Source organism: Protopterus annectens, chromosome 9.part0, assembly GCF_019279795.1.
Source record: "Protopterus annectens isolate FY-2018-M chromosome 9.part0, PAN1.0, whole genome shotgun sequence".
NCBI lineage: Eukaryota > Metazoa > Chordata > Ceratodontiformes > Protopteridae > Protopterus > Protopterus annectens.
This window is the reverse complement of record NC_056743.1, coordinates 854,543,844-854,570,938: the sequence shown is the minus strand read 5'-3', so window position 1 is coordinate 854,570,938 and position 27,095 is coordinate 854,543,844. Positions and strand designations below refer to the sequence as shown.

Sequence of the window (27,095 nt, the reverse complement as noted above, 5' to 3'; positions counted from 1 at the left end):
TTGGGGGAAGCATCTCCAGAAAGCAAAAAAGGTGAAATCTATCAAACACCCATTTTCAAGACCAATTACTCTATTCAGAGCTCATGGAACAGGTTCAGGAGTTGTTATGCCTCTTCTGAGGGCCAAGCTGATTCATCAACCACATGTTACTGAAACTGCAGGATGGTCATTATACAGTCTGTACATTCACCTCTTCTGGCATGATTTTTGATGCATGCATAAGCATGTTACGTGCATGTTGTCAAATCAAGATGCTCAAAAGTCACCTCTGAGTTATGGGATTCTCCATGCAGTAAGTTCTTCAGTACAGAGTATTACACTTGTAACTTTTCTTGATGCCACAGGTTTTTACTAAATGCCTGTTGCCACTTGCAACAGAATTTCTTCACAGAAATCTGCTGATATTCCCTTATATAGATGACTGCCTTTTGTTAACCCAATCTTCAGAACTGCTTTTGGAGGAATTTGTCTCAGTGATGTCATAGATTAATCATTCAAGCATCTCCATCAGCTTAGTCCAGTTGTCCCTGATGCCATCTCAGAAATCATACTTTATAGGGGCTGTTTTGAATTCAGCAGGCAGAATCCAGGAGGTTCAGAACCAACAAATTCAAACAACTGTACATTGCTAAGTGCATGCAGTCATTCTCTTGCAGTCATTCTCTTCTGCTTCCTGTTCCTCACAGTCAAGAGCTCATCTTTACATCAATAACATTTTGATTGACTCATGGCTCATCAATGTAAATCTGTGAAATCCCAAGCAGTCAGACATATGCCCAGTGTTAAGTGGGCGGTCATTGAAGCATAGGGATAAGAATGTTTTCTCCTTATCCCTAAGATTAATCAATATTATACTGAAGTTGTTATATATGGTGATGTAGGGGTAGCAGCCCTCTTACATTAGTGTACAAGAGGGCTTGCACCATCCATGCAAAAATAGTTTAACAGTTTTTTGTTTTGTTTGACTGCTGCTGTACTTGATGAGTTTGTTTAATCAGATGCCAACTCATATAATGCAATGCACATTATACATAACTGTATATAGTCATTGATGTATAGAGTCCAAGTAATAAGGTATAATAAAGGCATTAACATTATGAAAAATGCAAGCACCTATGTATACATTAGGAAACATATTAGAATTTATACAAGCATCCCAGCGTTATCCAGCTTTAGTACTTTGATTTGCACACCACGGGTTTCTGCAATTGTATTTGTTCCTAAGTAGGGTATTGAACTACTTTTTGTCTGTATCATATTACATTTATTATGTTCATAGGTTCATAGGTTAGTACTAGGCTATCAGCCCTAGGGCCTACACAAGCCTAGCCATAACCATTCCCTGGCTATTTCTTCCCACACTATTTACTTCCCTGGACCCCTGTCTAGCAGGGCGACTGACGTGATCCCTGGGTAAAATTGTTCTGTTGTTTCTAATATATTCCTGGATTCATAGATACCATTCATACCTTGCCAGTACCCTCCCTCAGAATGCACCTCCTTCCTGCAGGAAGGCCTTACCAATAAGTCCCAGAGTAAATTTGTTGATACCCATCCAGTCATCTAGGTTATATTTAAAGGGGTCTACTTTACATGGTCGACATTTCAGAAAGTCGACTTTCATATGGCCGAGACCATATGATTGACTTTCAGAATGCCGACGATGTAAAGTAAACATAAACACACAACAAACACTTACCTTAAACTATTAGCAGGCGGGGTCTGCCCCCCTGCACCCCTCATGGGGGGGGGGGTCTGCCCCTCACACACCCCCGTAACTTAAATATACCAACTCCGAGATTGCACTACAGTGCGGAAGTGGGAAATTTTCCCATTCTGCACTGTGCAGAGATAGTGGTTCCCATGGTCAGCTTTTCAAAAGTCAATCATATGGTCTCGGCCATATGAAAGTCGAGTTTATGAAAAGTCGACCATGTGAAGGGGACCCATTTAAAGGAAGATAGTGAGTCAGCATGTTTATTCCAGCGGTTGAGTTGCTGGGTTATAAACATGTACATCCACCATGTTTTATTTATCTATTGGTGAAGATTTAGTGACCTGGTTCTAGCATTGGTAGAAATATTTGACCTGTGGAGATACAGGAGGTCCAAAATAATTGGGTGTCTAGTGGTGCGATAAGTGAGACAGAGATCTCCTCTCAAAATTCTGTAAGAGACTAAATAAAGGGATAGAGCTTTCATCCTCTCTTGGTATCTCAGGAACTTTTGGACTGTGATCTTTTTTTGATTAGGAACCTTTGAGGTTTTCATAATTACTTGATATGTTTAGCGAGATACCTCCAATGGGAGCATCATAGTTGATAATTGGCCCGATCAATGTGTATAAGGGAATGATTACCTCTTCGGACTTTGCTGATATTCCTTTGGCAATTTGCTTGGCTAAATGCAAGGATTTCTTAATAACTGTTATCACATGATGGTCAAAAGAGAAGGCTCTATCAACCCCAAGTACTTAGGTCCTTAACTACATTTATAGTTTTTAGTGGTATGTTGTCTGTATAGTATGATGAGGGGAGGGGATTGTCATTCAGCCAGTTCACTATCCATCTTCCCACATACTGGTCTATTTTTAAAGCATTTTGCTTTTGTAGGGGAATGTTGTTGAAGGCTTGGCCAGGCCAAAATATGCATGGCCACTATCTAATGCTTCCATAACCCTTTTGAAGTACTTTGCAGTGGAAGATGCAAGCAGTGAGGAAAGCTAGGGACTATTATGATGGAAGTATTTGCATTTGGGACTTTTCAAACAATATTTTTTACAAGATTAAGTAGACAGGATCTACTCTTCACAGATCCAAACTGTTGTAGGTTAAGTCTAATAAAATTATTGACATTGCAGTTTTTGATGTCAATTGTAATGTGTTCCATGGCTTTGCAGATGAGGCTTGTAAGGGTGATAGGCCTTTAATTACCCAGGTCAGTTGTAAGTCACCCTTCTGATGAGGCATCACTACTGCTGTGCATCACTCATCGGGGGGCAAAACAAGTAGCTAATTTTAGGTTAAAAGTTTAAGGTGTGTGTCTGTAAAGGCATAATTTAACACTATTAATTAAGCAACCAGGTATATTGTCAAGTACCAGAGAGAAAGTACTTTGGTCTTGATTACCACTTTCAGTAAATGATCTTTAGAGACAATTGGAGCAGTAAGGGATTCAGATAATTGGAGGCTTTGAATAGACATCTCAGGGGTGATGTTTACATTAAATTTGTTTGCAAGGAAGTTGTCAATCTCATTTGGGTCAGAATAGGAGGTGTCATTATGAATAAGTTCAGAGTAACGTAAAGTATTGTTTTTTTGTTAGTGTTCTGGCAGGATGTATAATTATCTTTGGCTTCAAAAATCAGCATCTGTTCATGAACTGGATGGTGGTCTTCATTTTTTGTAATGCTGTAATGCTTTTGCTATCATCCTTGAGAAGAGGGGTTTTAGAACAACTAAATAACTTAAGAAGTTTCTTTCTTTTATTTTATAGTTTGTTTATGGTGGTGAACCACACTTTGTTTCTGAATTTTCCATTATACCCGGTTCTGGTAGGGATTGCTAGCAATGTGCATTTTTCTAAATGGGTAAAGAAATCCTTAATGAATTTTGCTGCTGTATGAAGTTCATGGGAGGTGAAATCATAAGTGAATTTTGCTATTTCATCACAAAAGAGGTTGAGGTTGGCATGGTTATAGTCTTTAAATTCAGTATGATTTACTCAAAGAGCTTTGGGGATTTTAAAAGAGAAGGTCACAAGTTTATGGTGAGGCTTCTCTGGGAAAGGAGAGACTAGATGAGTAGTGTAAGAGTCAGCCATATTTGTGAGAATCAGGTCAAGAATATTGCATCCTCTAGTAAATTTATTTACTAACTGCTCAAGGGAATTTTTGCTTATTAAGTCTAGGAATTTTTGGCTATATCCTACATTGAAGGTGTAGGTGTTATGGTTTATTTAATGGATGTTAAAGTCACCCAAAATAAGGGTGTTTTTGCTAAAAGGGAGATCATTTAGAACACTGAGGACCTTTATACATGGTCATCGGGGGACAAAAAAGGTGTTCTAAAACAAGCTATTAGTTGATAATTAATTCTGTCTAAACTAACCTGTAGTGCATTGAGTTCAGTTTGTAAGACTCTAGGGATCTGTCTGGAGGTAATACATTCCTTGAAAAATATGGAGATTCCACCAGTGGCATCACGTCTGAAGACATGAAAAGTGCAAAATGCTCTCTTTATATTGAAACCAAGTTTCAGTAACTACACAGACATGGATGTTTTCCAAATGCAGAAATGCCTATAGATTATGTAATTTATTATTTAGACCTCTAGCATTGAGGAAAGCCACCTTAATGTGATCTGATTTCAGGACTGATATGTTAATTATCCCCTGGAATGTCCATTAACTGAACTCTGCCTAAAACACAAAAAAAAAACACTAGGAGGGCAGTAAAGGCTTTAGACAGTATGTAGAAGCCTTGAAATGACAGGTGCAGGCCATCCTTAGCAAAGCAAGCTGGAGTGCTGAGTATCATGTCCCATGCTGATATATACTGGATTCCCCAGGATTGACACCAGCCATTTAACCAATTATTGAAGTCAATTATCTTTTCTTTCTATCTAGGCATCATCTGTTGTGAAGGAAGTATTCCATTCAGGACTAGTGTTTCACCTGCATTTGTAACATGCATGGAAATTTTGACATGTCTCTCTCTCTCTCTCTCTCTCTCTGTACATCCCTCAGAGTTTTATGTCTCAAGTCATTTACTCCCACATGTACCAGTACCATGTTGTAGCCAAGCTCCGTCTCTCCAACCACAACCCCATCCATACACAAAGTATGACATTGAAATAAGAAGGTCATTGTGTCTTCTGCTTCTCAGTTTTTAATTGAGTTAGATACATAATTAATATTTACATTGCAGAAAAGAGTTTTGGTGGAAAGAATCTGGTTTCTATCTCTTCCAGAATTTCCTGTATCAACTTATTTTCTTAGTTCCGTGCAAATGCCATTTTAAGTGCACTTGTTACAAAGAGAAAGTAAGAAGTTCTGACATAATTTGATTCTACAATCCAAGTTAATATTAAAATAGACAATACAGCCAATAATTCCAGTTAATTGATTACCATATAATTACAATACAGGCAAGTATATGTCTGTGTTCCTATGCTCTGCTTGTCACAAGCGAACAGCATGATGTAAAATATGTCAGCTCTTTGTGGTACAGCAAGTGTCTGGAGAAATGCTATGTGTGTTTTGTTTCTCCCACTTTCCTCTCCTGCAACCAGCCTTATATAGTGAACTGCAACTTCTGTAAGCCCAGCCAAGGCTGGTGTTAGTAATATGGGGGCCCCCAGCAAACCTCACCGTCGAAACCCCAACAGGATGCTAATAATACATTCAGGGATTACTTTTTTATAGTACATTCATGTCCTTTTATGGATATTTGAGTCTAAATAAGCACATTTCTAAATCATAAATGTCAGAAGTAGAAACTAACTTTTAAGTAACAAGCTTCTCTACCATATCAAAGTAACCAGCATTACAGTGAGCCATTCATATCACAAAACTATTTCAGTTACAGTCAAGCATTCCACATATCTCAAGTTTAGACACAAATTACACATTGCCAAGTATGTTAGTGTAGACCCACACCCATACAGATATCATTAAGAAACCTATAATACTATCTCTTACTGTATCATAACACAATCTGATACTTCTCAAGTCCTTCATCTTGCAACCTCAAAGGTTACCTGTTACATACAAAGTAATGGAACACCTCAAGACAAGTGTTTTTATTTTTTTTTTTTACAGCTCTCCTCTACAGGCAGGGTAAGCCTCCTACATACCCCATGAACATACACACACACATCCCGGTTAGGGGTCGCCACAGCGATTTACCTGTCCGCTCATGACTGGTAGTGGAGTTTTACGGTGCCGAGTTGCCAGCCCGGCGCCCAACCTAACACAGAAGGCACACACAAGCACACACTCACACTTAGGGCCAATTTAGAGTGTCCAATCCACCTATAGCATGTCTTTGGGATGTGGGAGGCAACCGGAGCACCCGGAGGAAGCCCACACGACAACAGGGAGGACATGCAGACTCCGCACAGAAGGCATCCCAGCCGAGAATCGAACCAGAGAACCTCTTGCTGTGAGGCGGCAACACTAACCGCTGCACCACCATGGCCGCCCACATATATATATTTATATAATATAAAACAACTCCATAGCTCAACAATCTGAGAATGAAGAAAGCTTCCAATATAGTGCACAGTAGTTTTGGGCAATCATTTGTATAACTTTAGAAGGAGTGAGCAATTCATTTCCACTATTTCTTGAACTGACACTATACCATTATACATGAAATAGTAGTCTACAATTATGATTTTGTAATACAGTTCAGTGTGTCCACATGCCCTCTGTAATTTAGTGCTTATTCTTTACCCCAGAGCTGGATTATGGTTAAATAGGTCCCTAGATGGGGTAATGGACTTTTCCCAACCCCACCCATACCATCATCCCATTACTTGGCTGTCTCTCTCAAGTCATTATAAAATACTGTTCAAATCTGTCAGTCTGCATACTATTTTCTTTACTTTTACAACGATTACAGATATTTGGGTTTAATTTAAAACTTTTATTTAAATTTTACAACAAAAACACTGACTGTCATTTTCTAAACAAAACAAAACACTCGCACTTTGAAAGCAGACTAAGCATGAAGTACAATAAACGTCTCTTCCTTTGAAATTCACATTTATTATTATTGAAAAGGTGTCTGACAACCCACTGAACTGCAAGAGACATGCTGAGATTCATAGTCAAATAGCATATAGTGAAGCAGTAATTAGCTATTATGCGAGGGGTGCAGGAATTCAAAAGACAGATGTGTAACATGTTTGCTAAAAGCATGAGACAGCCAAGTATCCCTTTTCAGTAGTAGTCCATGAGTGCTGTCTCGTGAAATAACTCAATTAGAGTTGCACAGAAGACAATCAAGGACTGAAAAAATCAAACCCTACACTACAGAAAGCAACTCATTAACAGCTCTTAGCCTTAATCATCTGCACTCATTTCCAAACTGTTGTGGCATTTCACACCCTTATACTTGCAAAAAAAAAAAAAGAACTAAACTAAAAATGTAGTCATAGTAAAAATATTAACATTGAACTCACAGACGTCTAGCTGTCCAGGTTATTCATAGCTAAATCATAAACACAGTGTCCACAGTTAACAAAACAATGAAACCAAGGACCATGTGCAAACAACAAAACTCATATAATACTCTTGTTTGCTACAATCAGTTTCTTCCTTCACAATCTAACTGCTTTGAGATGCAAACCAAGTACTTTTATATATATATAATATATATATATATATATATATATATATATATATATATATATATATATATATATAAACAAACACACACACACACATACAGATAAACATACAGTCTACTCTAAACTCACTTAGAAAGTTAACAGAACAAAAGATTTTCCATCACCATGATTTCCTGAACATGAAATATGGTATTTTAATGACTGGCATTATTAGCAGACTAACTGTCAGTGAAGAAGTTAATGAAAGTTTGGCAGTTAGTGCAGGAGATTAAAGTTCTATCATTGTAATGAGCTGCTAGGGTTTGATTCTTTCTACCTCCATTTGCCTACTGAATGACTGAGCAAGTCACTTAACCAAACAGATTAAAAAAGGGAAAGGACAAAAAGCGAATGTTTATATGCAGTTTTAGAACAATAAGATATGAAACTTTAATGACTGTCATTACTGCACACAGGCCTCAGATAGCAGCAATGTTTATAAGCAATTTCTGAACAATAGGTTATGAAACTTTATTGACTGACTATTATTACTCGAAGCGGTCCATGCTACAATATTTGAGCACCAGAAAGTCTCTCTCTGGCTCAAATGTAGAGCATCTGAGCGAATAAAAGAGAAGCTGGAGCAAAACATAGTAGCTAAGTGCACTCAGGTTATTGGGGTTTGAGAGATGTGGGTGGGATAGTTTTTTTTTTTTTTTACATTTATGGGGTCCCTTGCTGCTGTCAGGCAAAAGGCAGCTGCCTAGATTGCCTTGTGCTGGATCTTGCCATGCTTTATCTGGAACCTTCTTGCTTGTATTTTAAGGATTTGCTTCAAACCTAATGTCCAGCCTCCCCCAATGATTTCAGTTGATAGTGTATCACCATACAAACAGACATAGCACTAAAATTTGCTCTGTGGCCCATTCTAGAGATATCTATGGGAAATAGACACATGCCTTTGCCACATTCAGACTTTATTCTGTAGTTTTCTCCACTGCCTTAATATATGTGCAATGGAGATTAAGTGTAAGATATTAACTGTGGCATACCACTGACTATCATTCTTCCATTTTTTAAAAAATACTGCACATTTTCCTGCCCCTTCCCCCTCAAAAGAGGGCAAACGTGCTTGGATCATAATCAGGCCATCTCCCACTCCACTCCTCAATACCCCATAATAAATGACAGTACTCTGTCACTCTTTTATTACCTCAATTAATACCAAGCCAGGTAAAAGGTTTTCTCAAGCTAACTAACTGATATGGCATAAAATAGGGCACACTTGTCATTGCTGTTCACTCCTCCAAGGAAGCTAGAGCATATGATGCACATAGTTTTAATTACAGTAATATCTTACTGCAGGGTGTTGGCATATCATGTTGTGCACATTGCTTCTAGAAGGTAGTTTGATGAAAGACCTTATAGATGCTGAAATATGCAGATGATACATGCTGTCAGAGTGGAGAAATATATCTGTAGAAGTGTAGAAATACATATGTTTTTAAGAATGTGGATCTGAAGGTAACAAAATATTATTCACAGTGGAAAAAATTCTCAAGCTGCAACTATCAAGATTGTCTCACTATAAGGCGATTTACAGAAAACTGGAGAGTCTGAATCCAAAATGTTGATTCATTCCTCAGTGTGTGTGTGTGTAATAGAGCAGATGTCTAAAAAAGTATTGTGTGACATATTTCTATTGGACAGGAAGCCTATGATGTGTTTTTTTTACTTTCTAGAAGAGCACAAAAACAAAACAGCATCACTTAGTGGGAAGTTATTGTGAGCCCAGAAAGAACTTGCCATTTAGTCACAGTGCCCCAGAATGCCACAATTTGTCATTAAGGGACATCATAGTTTTTGGTATGAAAAAATATCAAAGGGCAAGTTTCTAGGGAAAACAGACCTGAAATTATGAGAAGTTGTGGAGTAATGCAGAATAAGATAGTATAGGAAATGTGGTCAACTCAACCATTTCTGAAGTGTACAGATCTAGAAAGAAAGGACAGAAACCTGTTTTACAAGTAACTGCAGAAAATGAAGCTAATGACCATGCAGATTTTAACACTGTAATACCAAACTGACCCATATAAGGCAGAAAACAATCAAAACAATCTAATTTAGCTGATGTATGTGTTGAGACTGTGTGTATCATTTCTTCAGTGAGCTCAGGAAGTCAACACAATGTAAAAGCCACGGGACTGAAATATTATGCATTTGTGGTATAGTCATCCTGTTAAAGCAGATACCAGGACCCTGTGTAACATCATCATTAAGGGAAATTCATTTTGATAACTGAGCGTGAAAAATTCCCTGGTTGAGTCCAACACCTCATTATTGACTAATTTTGGGCATAAAATTAAATCACTTGGTGAGATTAAGATGCATTACGTGTATAAAACATTATTTATTTTTTATCTCTCCTTTGCTGACTCACTAGACAATAAAGAGAATTAATTATTTCAGGTTGTATCAGTTCAGCAAAATAACTTTAAGAAGTTATGCATGCATGAAGTAATGGGCATGAATCAGATAATTCAGTGTGGAAATGAAATAGCAGTGCAGTACAGGGTGCAGTGATGTCAGAGACAATGATTTGCATGATTGCAGAGTGAATGACTCACATGTTTCTGCAGTAATGACTTACACATTTATGCAGTTCAGAGTGTAAATCCTCAGGAAAAGAAAGCAAAGCGCAACTAAACGTGGAGCCCATATTAAGAAACCCAAGAATAATTTGTTTGTTACCACTGCAGTGTACAAATACGTGAAAGACAGCCTCTTTTTAGGTTCATAGGTAGGTACTGGGCTATATGCCCGAAGGCATATATTAGCCTAGCCACATTGTGCGGTATTCACTGCCCCTTTGGTTAGTTCCCTAGGCCCTTGATCTAGCAGCTAGTACCCATGGCCCCTCTCTAGTAGAGCTTTTGGTATGATCCCTGGTGTGAACTTTCTGTTACCCATCCACTCGTCAAGGTTCCTCTTGAAGAGTGATAGTGAGGGGCTCTGTCTTATGTAGATCGGGACCTTGTTCCATAGCAAGGGAAGTCTTTGTGAAGGGAATCTATCCCTCCAGCATGTTCTATTCATTGTTGTGCTGAGGTTTATATCCCTAGAGCGTGTAGCTCGAGTAGATTTTGTTTTGCTAAGATGGAGCATGTTCAAACATGGCTCTGTATGTTAGACAGAGATCGCCTCTGAGAAGGCAGTATGCAACAGAGAAAAGCCTTAGTTTTTTCAGTCGTGGTGCATAGGGCAACTGTTTGAGGCCAGTAATCCTCTTAGTGAGGTACCTCTGTGGTCTCTCCAGCTGCTGGAGATGCCTAGCCAGGTACATTCCAATTGGTGCGTTGTATTCAATAATGGGTCTGATGAGGGAAGAGTAGAGGGGCACCACTACATCCTTAGATCTTGATGCGAACCCTTTCGTGATCAGATGGGTCACATAGAAGGATTTTCTAACCACCTTGGCAGCATGGTTATCAAAGGAAAGCTGACTATCTACTTGGGTCCCTAAATCCCTTATTACTTCTTCAGATTTCAGGGGGTTACCTCCTATGTGGTAGTTCGCGGGTACTCTGTTTTTTCCAAAGGGGATTACTACGCATTTTTTAGCATTTAGCTTGAGACCATGGCTTTGTCACCATGCATCAGTCTCATTAAGGCCCTTCTGGAGGATATCCATGTCGGCCGGAGACTCTATTATAGCACCCAGTTTGCAGTCGTCCGCAAACTTGGTCAGCCACAGCCATTCAGTGCTTGCCTGTACTTCTGAGAAGTATTGCCAAACAGGAGGGGCCCCAGGACAGAGCCCTGAGGCACACCGGTCATTACTGGTCTGGATTCGAACATAGATCCCGCTACTCTTACTTTGTGGGATCTGTCTGAGAGCCAGTTTGTGATCCATCTTGTGACGTAAGGGTTTATGCCCAGGTTGGTGTGTTTATCAATAATACCCGAATGGGGAATGGTGTCAAATGCTTTAGCAAGGTCAAGGTAAGCCGTGTGTACCTCCTTTCCCTTATCTATAGCCTGAGTAACTGTCTCAAAGAAGTCCACCAGGTTCAGGAGGCATGATCTGCCCTTGACGAAGCCAAACTGTGTGGGGTCAAGTGTTTGGAGGTTCCCAATCTCTCCATTTATGAATTCCATAATGATTCGCTCCATTGCCTTATAGATCAGACTGGTCAGGCTTATTGGTCGGTAGTTCCCAGGGTCGGTTGTGGGCCCACCCTTGTGCAGCAGAACCACCGTTGCTGTGTGCCATTCTATGAGCACATATCCTGTCGAGAGGCTGAGACTGAACAGGGTATTCAGATGCGGGGTTAATTCATTTTGGAGCTCACGTATAACACAGCCCGGGACACCATCTGGTCCCATGGAGGCAATGTTTTTAGCTTTAGATAGAGCCTTATTAACCAAAGTATCAGTAATAATTGGAGTTACACAATCCCCTGGAATAGTAATAGGCCCTGTAGGTGGTGAGGGGGGGGGGGGATTTGCACTGAACCTATCAGCCAAGATGTTGGCAATGTCAGTGGGGTCAGTGTATTTTGTTCCATTTTGTACTAGCTCAGAACAGACCTGAGCGTTGCCATTTAGGTTTTTAACGTAACCATAGAAGGCCTTATGGTTATCCTTGGCATCCTTGGCAACCTTCTTTTCGAAATTGGCTTTAGTTGAGTTGATGAGGGCCCTCAATTTCTTACTAATGCTGATCAGGGATGATTTTTCTACTTGAGATTTGGCCTTTTTTTGTATAAGTCTCCTCCTTTTATTGTATACTTTGCTTATGGCTTTCTTTTTCTGAGGATTTACACTCTGAACTGCATGAATGTGTAAGTCATTGCTGCAGAAACATGTGAATCATTCACTCTGCAATCATGCAACTTTTAGTTGTTAAACAGTCAAAGGTCAAATACACTTCTAACAGAAAAGGAAGAGAAGATGCCTGAATGGATTGTTAACATAGTCTGATGGCATGTCAGTTCAAAAGATCTAATGCACATATTTAAAACATCCAATAAGCCACTGTAATTAGAAGCAATATGTATATTCTAAGCATAAATAGGGATATTATTGAATAATACATTAAGGTGAAGTTGACACAAGCTGGTGCCTATTCAGATGTGTGTCATGGGACTACCATGTTTGGCGAAGTGGGTTTCATCATTGTAAGACAAGTAGTTCATAAACAGATCCCTGTAGAGTCAGAACTCATTCGAAGCAGTGAATGAAGAATGTGTCATGAAGGGAAAAGACAAGCTTCAGACTTTAGTTAGACAAAAAAAGAACAAAACAGATTGATATTAGTGCATAGTCAGACCAAATAATGCTATAGTAAAAGTGCTGTTAGTGGCTTAGCAATAGCACACTTGTAGCTGCTATCAGGGAACTCAAAAGGCTTTGGGTTCTAGTCTTACACATGGTGCTTAAGCGGACATTGACAGTGTAGTGAAACTTAAGGGGCTTCTGGCATCTCAGTGGTCCATACTGTATCGGTTAATGTCAGATCAGATTTTGATTACCAACCATTTCAAGAAGGACCTGGCTTGCTGGATTCACTCAGTGAAATTCTCTTGGGCCGCTCCTTTGTCCCGTGTCAACCCTAAGCCATAGTGACCACAGACGCTTCCCAGATGGGGTGGGGGGGCATTATCTGGGCAAGATGGTCCAAGGCACTTGGTCCCCCATGGAGGCCAGCTTGCATATTATTGTCCTGGAGCTGAGGGCAGTGCTTTTAGAGTTGCAGGCCTTTCAAACTGCTCTCCCTTTGAGAACGATTGTGATTCAAACAGACAATATGTCAGTGGTTTGGTACATCAACAAACAGGGAGAACCAAGTCATACCCCTTGTCGAGAAGTTCTTAGGGTTTGGCAGTGGATGATCACTTCCAACCACTTTCTGACAGCAACGCATATCCTGGGAACTTCCATTGTGATAGCAGACAAACTGAGCAGATGCCTTCTCCTGCCTCCCGAGTTGCCTCTCAATCCCAAAGTGGTGGAAAAGATTTTTCGTCACTGGGGCCAGCCTTGCTGCAACCTATTTGCATCTCCCCTGAATAACAAGTGCAGCAGCTACTTCACCATGGTCCCTCCTCTGGGGGAGTTCTCAAGGGACACTCTCCCGCACAATTGTCCTTCCGGACTCTTGTACACCTTTCCCCCGATCCCATTGATTCCTCAGTTTCTAAAGAAAGCGATCAGGTTGAAGAGTAAGGTAATCCTCATTGCTCCCTTCTGGCCTCAACAGATTTGGTTCCCCTTTCTTTGGCATTTTCTGATTCAATAACCATGGACTCTGGACTCGGGTCCGGATCTCCTATCCCATTCCAGAGGGATTTTTTCACCCAAACCTTCAAAACCTCAAGCTCGTGGCTTAGCTTCTCCAGTTCCACTGATTGCCAAATGTCATAATCTTTCTTCTCCAGTTCATAGTATTCTCTTGGACTCCCATAAACCTTCCACCAGAAAACTTTACAATAGTAAATGGAAGAGATTTTCATACCGGGCTCATGATAATAACATTGATCCCTTTTCTGCTTCCATTGATAAAGTCATAGAATATTTAGCTTTGCTCTTTAAAGAAGTTTTTTTCTCTGCTATCAGGGTTCAACTAGAGGCTATTTCAAGTTTTCATAATGGGTTTAAAAATATTCATTAATTTCTCATAAACTTTGGAAAGTATTCTTAAAAGGAACCCTGATGTTAAAGCCTCTGTATAAGGATCCAGTTGCACTTTGGGATCTAAACTTAGCATTACAGACAACATTACATTCCCCCTTTGAGCCTGCTGTCAGCCGCGACTGAAATTCTTATCATGGAAAGCTATATTTCTGGTAGCAATTACTTCTGCCGAAAAATTTTTTGAAATCCAGGCCTTATCTTGCAAACCACCATATTTGATATTTCACAAAGACAGGGTCTCCTTGAGAGCGACCCTTTCCTTTTTATCAAAAGTGGTGTGAGAAGCAAATATCAATCAGACAATCAACTTACCAGTATTCTTTCCCAATTTCTTAAATAAAGGTGAATACTGTTTGCATTTATTAGATGTGCATAGATGACTGTTTCTATCTCCATAGAACAAAAGATATAAGAAAATCTGACCAACTGTTGGTTTTCTTTTCAACTACCAGAACAGGTAGGGTTCTAAGGTCACCTTATCTAGATGGCTAAAATATTGTATATCCTTCATATACAACAAGAGGAAAGTCGAGTTACCTGGGCCTGTTAGGGCACACTCTACTTGAGCCATAGCTACTTCAGTAGTCATTCATTCTAAGGCATCAATGGATGAAATTTGTGCAGCAGTGACATGGGCTACTCCACATACCTTTATTACACATTACAAATTGGATTTGGTCTCGGGGGGGGGGGGAGGCAACGTCATTTAGTTCTATAGTCCTCAGGAATATTCTTCCATGAGTCCTCCCAAGTTTAGCTGGGAAATATAACCCATATGACAATGATTAAACGAAGATTGACAACATCAGATAAAGACGTTATGTACATATCATAATGTTCCATCTGTGTTGTCCATCTTCGTTTATCCTTGATTCCCCTCCTTCCATTGAGAATTCATAGCAGAATGAATTATGGTCTTAGCATGCCTTTTTTCATATATGACACCAGATATGGTCTCTATAAAGGTGTTGTTAGGCTTATATTTTCTGTCCTTTTATATCTGCAAACTTGATCTGAGGTAAACTGGAGAGGAGCATTCTGGGTAGAACTCAAGCTCGAGAGATTTTTGGTTCCCGTGGGCTGTAGTAACGGCCGAGTCAGTTCCGATGTTTGGAACCAAACCCATATGTCAAGGATAAAGGACGATAAACAACACAGATGGAATGTTATGGTAAGTATATAATTTTTTTTTCCAGTTGCATGCTCCGAAGGTATGTTTCAGTGCATGATCAGTCAGTGGTGGTGCCATTATTGACCCTGGAAACTCTCTCTCCATTAGCTTGACAAGTCTGATCTGTAAAGCCATGGAGCATCTTATTACGGATCTCATAAACAAGGACATAGGCAATCTCCAAACACTTGACATCAGCTTGGATTCAGCAAGGGCAGACCTTGCCTGTTTGACCTGGTGAGACTATCACCAAGGCACTGGATGAGGGAAAGTCAGTACATACAGCTTACCTTAACTTGGCCAAGGCCTTTGACACAATACCCCACTTGGGTATCATCAAAAAGCTAACACAACTTGGTGTAAATCCCTGTCTCATCAGGTGGGTGGCCAAATGGCTCACCAATAGGACCTACAAGATCAAAATAGGTGCCTTCATCTCCGACAGCAGACCTGTCACTAGTGGTGTTCCCCAGGGATTTGTACTGGGACCCCTACTGTTTGGCATCTACTTCTCAGAGGTCCAGGCAAAGACAAAAGGCCTGTGGCTGACCAAGTCTGCAGATGAGTGTAAGTTGGGTGCTGTCATTGACTCCCCAAATGATGTTAACATACTGCAAGAGGGTCTCAAAACAACAAATGACTGGTGCCAAAGTCATGGCCTTCATACCATTTGGCAAAAACATGGCCCCTACTGATTACCATATCAATGGCAACCAGCACACAACCTGTGGTGAGTAACCTGGGTACTCAGGTTGACAACAATCTCACATTTGACCATCATGTAGCAGCAGTGGTCAGATAAGCCTTTTACTTGGTTCATCACATAAGTAAAGGGATTGCATCCAGAAAAAAAGGAGGTTGTTACCTCTCTGTGCTCCTCCCTCATTAGGCCAACAATTGAGTATAATGCCTCGTTTAGTATGTACCTCTCCAAACACCTGCACCAACTGGAAAGGCCACAGAAATACCTCACAAAGAGAATCCATGGCCTCCAACACCTGTCCTATAAGGACAAGCTCAAATCACTGTCACTTGACTCAGTATCACACAGATTGCTCAGAGGTGATCTGTGTCTCACCTACAAGGCAATATCGGACCCTGTCCTACTAGAGATGCTCCATATCCTTAAGTCTAACTCCTCACACATTACCCACTCAAAAGGCCTAAATCTAATACGTGCCATCAATAAAACCTGCTGGATAGACATGTTTGTCTCCCAGAGCCTGCCTCATCTCTGGACTAGACTTCACATACATGTCAAACAGAGTACCTCGCTGACCCTCTTCAAGTGCACCCTTGATGAGTAGATGGGAAAACACAAATTTGTCCCAGTGGTTCCACCTGTGTCCCTCATTGACAGGTGCTGACTGAGATTTCTTTTTTGGGGCTAGACTCTTCGCTATGCTTGTAAGGGCCCCAGAACCATTAACTTAGTAACCTCCTATGATCTTATATGTCAACTTTTTAATTAATTAATTAATTAATTAATTAATTAATTAATTAATTAATTACTTTTGTTGAAGTTAGACAAGCCAACGTTTGTGTGTTTTTAAAATTATAAGTACACCCATATATTAAACTACTACTACTTTGAGAAAAGAGAAAGCCACACAACAGCACAGTGTAGATACTCTATGTCCAAACTCTAGAACAGCACATTAGTGATTACAGATTTGATATCAGAAAGAATAACACAAGGGACTGGGCATACATCATAAGGCAGTGCTACCACATCCACTAACACATACTACATTACAAACTAGAGGTAACTCACCATCCAAGACACATACTGCATCATAAAACAAAGGTACCACACCTGTAACATGCATGCACACATGCACGTACACACACACACACACACACACACACACACACACACACACACACACACACACACACACACACTAAATCATAAACTAGGAACATTGCACCCCTAATTTACACATCATAAATCAAAGGCACTATTTCCCAAACACACACACAAAACATAAATCAGAGGCACTGTGTCTCTTAACACATACATTAAATCATAAATCAGTTATATTGCACCCACTAACACATATAATGCATCATAAAACAGAGGTACTGCAATTCTAACGCACATAATATATTATAAAGCAGAGGTAGCACTCCCTTTAACACACATATTAAATCATAAATCAGAGATACCATGCCTCCTAACACACATGCTAAATCATAAATTACAAGTACCATACCCCCAAACACATATACTGCATCATAAAACACAGGAACCAAACTTGTAGCACATGTAATACATTATAGTAACATTCCTACAATGGGGCCAGGCCAAGCCCAGGGGGAGGATGGTCCCCCTATTGTAGAAGGAAGTAACAGTCCACAAAAATCACAAAACTGATAGGCCAAAGAAGAGTCATAAAGATGATAGAGTGGACTATTAAAGAAAAGAAAGAAATTATGTATTGTTACTATCCTTCAAGCATGTTTTGTTCATTGTGATGACAAAGTTTAGGTCCCTGGAGCGTGTGGCTCTGATGGATAGGAATTTTTTTAAGTGCAACATCTCTGGGTTTGACATGGCCTTAAGCAGCGATCACCTCTGAGTAGACAATATGGAACAGAGTATAGCTGGAGTTTTTTTAAGTCAGTCAGCATAGGGCATCTGCTTTAGGCCTGTGATTCTTTTAGTGAGTGTATCTGCGGCCTCTCCAGTTGTTGCAGATGTCTTGTGAGGTACATACCAAATGGGGCATTGCACTCTATGATGGGTCTAATGAGGGATGAGTACAGTGGAACAATTACCTCCTTTTTTCTGGATGAAAAGCCCTTAGTGATGAGGTGTACCACATAGAAGGATTTCCTGACTGTTGTGGCGATGTGGTTATCGTAGGTGAGACCACTGTCCACCTGTGTTCCTAAGTCTCTTATCACACTTTCAGTGTTTAGTGTACTGTCACCTATGTGATAATTCATGGGTAGATGTTTTTTCCCAAAGGGGTAACTATACACTTCTTGGCATTGAGCTTGACCCCATGGCTCCGGCACCAAGCATCTGTTTCTGTAAGACCCTTTTGTAGAACATCCACATCATTTGGGGATTCAATAATGGCTCCCAGTTTGCAGTCATCTGCAAACTTTGTTAACCAGAGTCCCTCAGTGTTGGCCTGTACTTCAGAGAAGTAGATGCCAAACAAGAGTGGTCCCAGGACTGAACCCTGAGGTATTCCATGTGTCATTTGTCTGGAGCTGGATTCAGAGTTGGCTACTTTTACAATGTGGGTTCTGTCAGTAAGCCAGATGGCAACCCATCGAGTGACATAGGGATTTATACCCAGCTTAGTAAGTTTATCTATTATTCCAGAGTGGGGGATGGTGTCAAAGGCCCTGGCGAGGTCCAGATAGGCTGTGTGGACTGCCTTACCCTCCTCCATGGCTCTGGAGACTGATTTGAAGAAGTCAATCAGGTTCAGGAAACACGATCAGCCATCACAAACCCAAACTGGGTGGGGTTCAGTGTTTAAAGGTTGCCAATGTTTTTGCTTATAAGTTCCATGATAATACGTTCCATGGCCTTGCAGATCAGGCTCGTCAGGCTGATAGGACGGTAGTTCCCAGGATCCTTGTGGAGTGGGATGGCTGTAGACATATGCCACTCAGTGGGCATGAAGCCTGAGGTGAAGCTATGATTAAAGATGACACTTAGGTGAGGTGCCAGTTCATTTTGTAGTTCATGTAGTACACAGCCCGGGATGTTGTCTGGTCCCATGGATGCTGTATTCTTAGCTTTGGAGAGTGCAGTTTTTACCTGTGTGGCCATGATTACTGGAATTTGGCAATCTTTCTTTATTGAGATGGGCCCTTTAGGGGGTGAAGTTGGCACTGAATCGATCTGCCAGGATATTGGCAATGTCCTTGGGATAAGTATATTTAATGTCATTCTGTTGTAGCTCAGAGCAGATCCGAGCATTTCCATTTAGATTCTTGACATAGCTATAAATGCCTTCTGGTTGTCTTTGAAATCTTTGGCAATTTTATTTTTGTAACTAGCTTTACAGGATTTTATGAGGGATCTCAGCTTCTTACTGAGGCTGGTAAGGGAGTTTTTGCAGACTGGGATTTTCCTCTTTTCTGCAACAGTTTCTTCCTTTTGTTGTATAGTTATTTATGACAGGGGACCACCAGATTGGCTTCCTTTTTTTTGGAGGAGAGTGTCTTGATTCTATTTGGGATGGCACAATTCATGCACGAGTGGATGTGCTCGTACAGTGCTTTAGTGTAGGATTCGGCAGTCAAACTTTCAGTTCCCATCTGCATGGGTGTCATGATGTTTGTCACTTCTGACTTGAGTAGCATGAAGTTAGCCTTGGAGAAGTTTTTTACGGATGTTTCCTTACTGGGGGGTGGGGTGGGATGTGGATGTCAAAGGTGATTATCTTATTACCATTTGCAGATATAACCAAGGGATGTACTGAGCAGAGCAACTGGAAATGAGGACATGTAATCAGATTCAGTTCAAGCCTCAGCAGAGCCACTTAACAGTACTGCAAGCAATAATGATTATAATATTTTAAGGTCCTAACTTTAGTTTTACATTGCTTGTGTGAAGAAATATATGATAAACTGCAATCTCACCACTGTGTGCCCTTTCGATACTGGATTAGCACAAAATGATCTTTTAAGTGTGAGAATAGTCCGTATATGTTATTGATGTCTTGTAAGGTATTTTACATTTTCCAGTTTTGTTTTCATTTTATAATATTCATTATTTGTTCTTTGATTACTACAACTTTTTCATAGCTGCAACACCACTGTGAAATGTATTGACTTTTTAAAATCACTCCAGCATTCAGATGCTACCTTACATTCTAGCTAAATACATAACTTACTTTTAACACTAACCAGCATTTTAAAGACAAGTTGCATGCATCAGTTTACCACTCTCTCATTTTCTCTCTCTTTTCTGTTTTTTTTTTCTCAATTGTGTTGTTCTTAGCATTTTTTAAGACAGCAGTACAATTTTATATGATGGAATTAAAACATTTCTGTTTGGCCAGATGAAACAATGCTGATGACAGAACTGGTAATTAACATATCCTAATCCTCTCTATGTTTTATCTTCACACAGTCTGTACCTTGCACTTTTTTTTTACATTTTGTGGTACTCTTGCATTCATATGTAATAAGCTTATCTATTTTTGTATGTTGCTATATATATTCTATATGCCAATGTTTAGATACTGTATTTTCTCTCTGTATTCTTATTACGATTGCCAAATGCTGAACATTTTATTGTTTTGTATTTCTTTGGCTGAGACAGAAATTAGTTAGCTGTGATTAGTGCTCTGTTCTGGTAAAAGCATTCATATAAATAAATAAATTAGTTGTGATTAGTACTCTGTCCTGGTTGACACATTCATATAAATAAATAAATTAGTTAGTTGTGATTAGTACTCTATCTTGGTTGACACATTCATATAAATAAATAAATTAGTCAGTTGTGATTAGTACTCTATCCTGGTTGACACATTCGTATAAATAAATAAATTAGTCAGTTGTGATTAGTGCTCTGTCCTGGTTGACACATTCATATAAATAAATGAATTAGTCAGTTGTGATTAGTGCTGTATCCTGGTTGACACATTCGTATAAATAAATAAATTAGTCAGTTGTGATTAGTGCTCTGTCCTGGTTGACACATTCGTATAAATAAATAAATTAGTCAGTTGTGATTACTACTCTGTCCTGGTTGACACATTCATATAAATAAATGAAATAGTCAGTTGTGATTAGTACTCTGTCCTGGTTGATACATTCATATAAATAAATAAATTAGTCAGTTGTGATTAGTACTCTGTCCTGTTTGACACATTCATATAAATAAGTGAATTAGTTGTGATTAGTACTCTGTCCTGGTTGACACATTCATATAAATAAATAAATTAGTTGTGATTAGTACTCTATCTTGGTTGACACATTCATATAAATAAATGAATTAGTCAGTTGTGATTAGTGCTGTATCCTGGTTGACACATTCATATAAATAAATAAATTAGTCAGTTGTGATTAGTGCTCTGTCCTGGTTGACACATTCGTATAAATAAATGAAATAGTCATTTGTGATTAGTACTCTGTCCTGGTTGATACATTCATATAAATAAATAAATTAGTCAGTTGTGATTAGTACTCTGTCCTGTTTGACACATTCATATAAATAAGTGAATTAGTTGTGATTAGTACTCTGTCCTGGTTGACACATTCATATAAATAAATAAATTAGTTTGTTAGTTGTGATTATTCTGGTTAACACATTTATATAAATAAATTACTATATTGTTCCAGCTAGGTGGTTAGTAGCATTTTTTCAGCAGCAAAGATCATGAATAAAATCAACACCAAAACTGCCTTATAGCCTGTCAGAAACAAAGCAGGTGAGCTGTTGTGAGTGGGTACTTTGCTCTTCCTTTCTTATTTCTTTACACTTGCAATATTTTTCCATGTGATGGAACCATATGGTAAGAAAATTGGGAAACTGTGTATGTATACCTGTATATGGCAATGCTGTGTGTGTCCTATGTGGAAGAAAGAAGTATAAATAAGACACTATAATACACTACAATAGCACTGACCTATATCATTTAATGGGAAGCTGCACATATTTTCCACGGTGATCTACTTTGTGGGATGTTTCTTCATTTGACTTACAGCTTTTCTGTACTCATTAAGAATCCTTTATTACCGATACAGTGCTAATATGACAATATTATTTTACACTGTGTTTTTGACTGCTGTCATAATCTACCTCCATTATTAATATGAACTACAATTAGCCATATGATTGTGTAATGGAAGTCTCATTTGCTGATACACATTATGGCAATAAAATAGGACACCCATGGGTAATTATAGAGTAAAAAGTAAATTAAATGGACAGTGTTTATTTTATAACAGCTTCTTACAATGTAATGCGCAAACACATTTTTTTCTAGATCTGTAATATTATTATAGTTTATTTCTTATACTAATTACAACGTTAACAGACATAAGCAGTGCAGGGTCCATTTTCATGTTGTTGTCTTCAAGATTTCTTAATTTTCTTCTGGATGATTGAACAGACCTGGATGGGATCTTTTCCTGTCATCATAGGTTAGATGTTTGCCTGACACAATGCTTTCTGTTCTAGTCTTTCTCCATAATCACTTTTTCCAAGCCTTGCTGTGTAATGATGAGGCATGCAATTATAGAAGTGAGTGTCTTTCATCCAGTTCATCCATCCATCCTGCCAGCTAGTCAAGTTCTCCCAATGTTTACTTAATTGAATTTTGTCCGGGATGTGTATTGCCTACATAAAAAAGAAACAAAAATATTAATCGGCAATTTTTGCAATGGGGGAGTGGAAGTGCAACAGAAAATCCAGACAAGGTGGAGAAAGGTGTTGTGGGCACCATACTATTTCAATAAACAACACAGTGGTTTTGTGATGAAGGTAAAGGCATATAAAAGAAGGAAGTATAAAATAAATTAAAAGAGGTACTCAGATTTCTTAATGTTTTACTCATCCTCATTTAAATAGTCATGTATGGAGCCGCTAAACACTTTCCTGATCTAAACCATGGTACACTAAATCGCTGAATGTGCATGGCAGTGTAATATAACATGAAAAGAATGAGCAGTATACTATTATTTGTCCTTTTTAGATACTAGGAAGACACACACACACACATCTATTTGTATGTATATGCACACATACTATATTATTTATTTATTGCATTTGTTATAGTTCATCTAGGCAAAGGAGGCAGGCTCTTTTCAGCAGAGGCTCAGAGAGAAAAGCTCCAGAAAAACATATAATACAGACAAACAGAATCATTAGAAAATATATATGGTACAAAAAAAAGTAGCAAATACATGCAAACTGTAGATCTTAATTATTCTATTTACAGTATATAAGTAATTGCAAACAATAAGAGAGCAGGTGATTTATCTATGTACAGCATATAATATTCATATATAAAATTAATAAAGAAGCAGGTCTAGGTGGGAGCAATAAGGTACCTATTGTTAGGCAGAAAAGAGAAAAGGGAATAGAAGTCTATAGACTAGACAGAAAAAAGGTAGGAGAATATATATGGGGAATAGATAATGATTGTAATGGACAGTAAAAAAAGGTAGCTGGAGAGTCTGTGGGAGGTAGGAGACCTGTTGATAAAGCAGATGGAGGATTGGGAAACACAGATTGTACAGTCAGTGAGGGAGAGAAAACGAGGGAGGGGGCTAAGGGACAGAGAGGGGGCAGTTGTGGTGGAAAGAACGGAGAGAAGAGAGATAAGGTGTGAATATGGCTATGAGTGAGAAAGACTGACAAAGAACAGTGTTGTAGCTATGTTAGAGGAATTCAGAGGTGATAGACAGGAGACATTTGTGAGGACAATACCCCACCAGACTGCCAACAAATAAATGAGGTCCCTTATTATGCTGGGTCAGTAACTAAGGAGCTTCAATCCTCACTACTGACTCCAATATGAGACTGTCACTTAAACACAAGTAATATTTCACAATTTCCCCTAAGAGCACAAAAAGAGCACACTCTATTTTTCTGGGACTGGACTAGACACCTTTGTCCACCCAAATGTATTTTCTTATTACACACTTTAGAGCAAAGTGTCCCAGTTTAAGATCTCTGATACACTCACACTCAAAGTAAAGTTAAATCTCACACATTCAAACACTTCTGGGAAAGCCTGACACAGATTTCCAGCTGTCACTTTCCCAAAATAATACAATAATGCTGCCATCAATCAGAGGGTCTTCATGCCCTTTTAAAGGGATGTCCAATTATGAAAATTAATTCTCAAAATAAATGATAGCTATGACCAGAACAGCCAGACTTTCAGGGTGACCTGGGGAGTATCAAACAGATAGAAGTACTCTCTAATCTCTAAAGAAAATCACTGGTTACCAGCCACAATGTAGAGTGATGAAAAGCATTTAATAATAAATACAAATGATTACAAGATTGTAAAGCAATAACTCTCAATAAACACTAGAATTCGATCAGCAGAAATGTGAAATCAAACTGCAGGATAGGAGTCCATTTTTCTAGAAAAACTCTATCTTAATAACTAAGCTTTCCGCTCAACTAAAGAATACTGTCCTTGATTTACTCTAAGATAAAATAGCAAGGCCAAGGCAAGCTTACAGTTTTCTTGGTGAGTTCTCTTTTCTTGGTGTCCACTGACTGACCAGTACTTGACAAACTGCTCAGTCTCAGCTGGCTAATTTCAAAGTATAACAGTCAGCTGTTTAAAAAATATATTTTTCTGTCAATTAGCTGTTTAAATACTCTCCTAGCAACCAGGAACATTCCAAAGACATCACTCACTGCTCAGCTGATTCTCCACAGTTTGTACTTTAGAATGTTCCTCTAAAACATGCACAGTTAGAAATGTATCAAAGCAGTGACAGATTCTATAAACATTCTGTTTAAACAGAGAAACACTCAACATTTTAAAATGTATTTACATTTTCACTATTAAGCATGCTGGCATACAATACAAGTTAATCTAAGAATATGCACAACTCTCCTGCCAGACATGCTAACACAGATGACAGTGTTTTCAGTTTCTTCACATCAGTATCTTCTGCATTATTTTTACTTTAAATATTTTGTACCAGTGGAACTAGAAGTTTTTTGCTCAGTACAAGCTGCTTTCAAGTCAATGCACAATATTTTCCAGCACTGCTGGATACAGTTGACAACATACACATCTTTCAAGGTCTTCAGATCAATGTTCGTGACAGAGTAACTTGGTTAACCATGACTGATATTCCCTGCTGAAAGCTAATTACCTCTCCCATAATTTTCTTAAACTCATTAATAGTAGTTTTAGGTAGAATATAAATACATACCAACATAATCCTCCTTCCCTGCCAACAACCCTTTATTACCACAGTCTATCATTGTTGTCTTTCTTTATGTCTTCTATCACTTTTGAATCTGCACTCACAATCAGTATTCATCATCGTCATCAACATCAACCCCTCTCCCCTTTTCCACATGGGGTTAGGGTCTCACATCAATTGTTTCCATCTTTCTTGATTCAGTGTCACACTCCTAACTTCTTCAATGGTCATGGCTGACTGTTGCTTGTCTTCTCTCACACACAATCCATCCATTTACTGGATACCATTGTTTCCCCCTGTCTTATTCCCATCTCTCCCAAATTTCCTTCACCAGATTGTCTTCTGTTTTCCTGCAAATGTACCTGAACCACCATCATCTGTTCTCTTTGGCCTTGTCTACAATTGGAGCTAATTTGGTTTGGTTTCAGCTCTGATTTCTTCATTTTTGTATCTGCCCCACAGTGTGCATCCTAGCACCTGTCTCAGACACTTTATCTCCACCATCCCTTGCTTTCACAACTACTCTGGCTTCACTGCCAGGTTTGTGTGGCATACATTAGTACTGGTCATACTACTGTTTTGTACACCTTACTTTTCAACTTCTTTTGCATTCTTCTGTCACACACTACCCCTGACACTCTGTGCCAGTTGACTGCAGCCTTTCTAATTCTACCTTCGACTTCCTTATTCAGACTTGCTTTCTCTTCAACCTCCCCTTCCACTTACTTGAAGCTGTCAAGCTGTTCCACTACTTTTCCTTCTATCTCAAATTTCAGCTAATGATTTCTCCCACTTGCTGTTATGACACCTGTCTTGTCTGTATTCAGTTTAATCAAATGTGTCTTCAGTTTTGCATTCCATTCCCCTAACATTTGCTGAAGTTTTTGTTCAGGCAAGCACATACACCACTAAAATTTTAAATATATACAATCAAATCAAAAGCATTCAACAGCATCTCTGAATACTTTGCAGCAAATGTTTATACCTAAAGCCTGTTACACTACATACACTCTATTTCACAATATGATATACTGTAGTTTTGATATCCAGTACTTTTGCAAAACTGCCAACATTATAAATGCATCTCATTTTTCAGGTTTACAGATCAATGTACCCCTCATATATGGATGAAGACAAAGTTAATCTTGTTTGCATAAAATCTGCAATCAGTCCCATGTTGTAAAGAGCAAATATGCCACATTTTAATTACTTAAAATCATTTTCTGGGATGCATAAAACTCCATTGACTATTTCATTATTTATATCAGATATACTAAAGTAGCTAACCCTTAGTATCACTATAGTCATTATACTATCCTAACCCCTCTTCACCAATATTTTTTGTGTTCCTTGGCTGTTTTCAATATTAGTGGCACTGGTGCCAACATATGCCTAGTCTGCCTCTTTCTAATACCTTAAGAAACAGTTCAAGAACTGGTCACTGATTCATGATTCCTGGTCATTCATAAACCTAAATGGGAGTTTTCAAAAATGTAAATGCTGTTAGTGAAGTAATAAAGTGTTGGTGGGGTGCAAAAAGGCCCTCCACATTCCTTTAATAATTATTTATATACATAAAAGGAATGTGATTTTTACCCCTGTGCCTGCTGACCATGAAGCCTCTCCCCAGTTGTATACAGACAGCCATTTTATTCTCTTACATGGGAATTTCACTTAGGGTTAAAGTGAGATTTGTCTGAAAGTGGGCACCGTTCAGGCAGCCAAGTAGGTTCATTATGCCTTTTCCAATATCATGGCAATGAAGATGTTTGTAATGGCCTAACCTAGCCCCTGGGCAGAGGGAACATGTGATCCATATCAAAGTGGAGGCCCACAATAGTTTCCCATCCAGGGGCACACCACACACACACACACACACACACACACACACACACACACACACACACACACACACGCGCGCACACATATGTTGAAGGCTACCACCAGGTGGTAACTTGGTGATCCTAATGCTCACCCACAGGTTGCACAGCTACAATGCTACCCCCACCCTAGAGA

The 27,095-nt window shown here is 39.0% G+C and overlaps 1 long non-coding RNA gene across 1 annotated transcript in view; it reads right to left on the bottom strand.

The window, feature by feature from the left end:
- Positions 1-22,094: 22,094 nt before the first annotated feature.
- The window catches only part of LOC122811602, a 74,098-nt gene continuing 69,097 nt past the window's right edge, over positions 22,095-27,095 (bottom strand). Inside the window, exon 2 of the long non-coding RNA XR_006366272.1 lies at positions 22,095-22,518. This is a non-coding gene — a long non-coding RNA (uncharacterized LOC122811602). The remainder of the gene's footprint in view (positions 22,519-27,095) is intronic.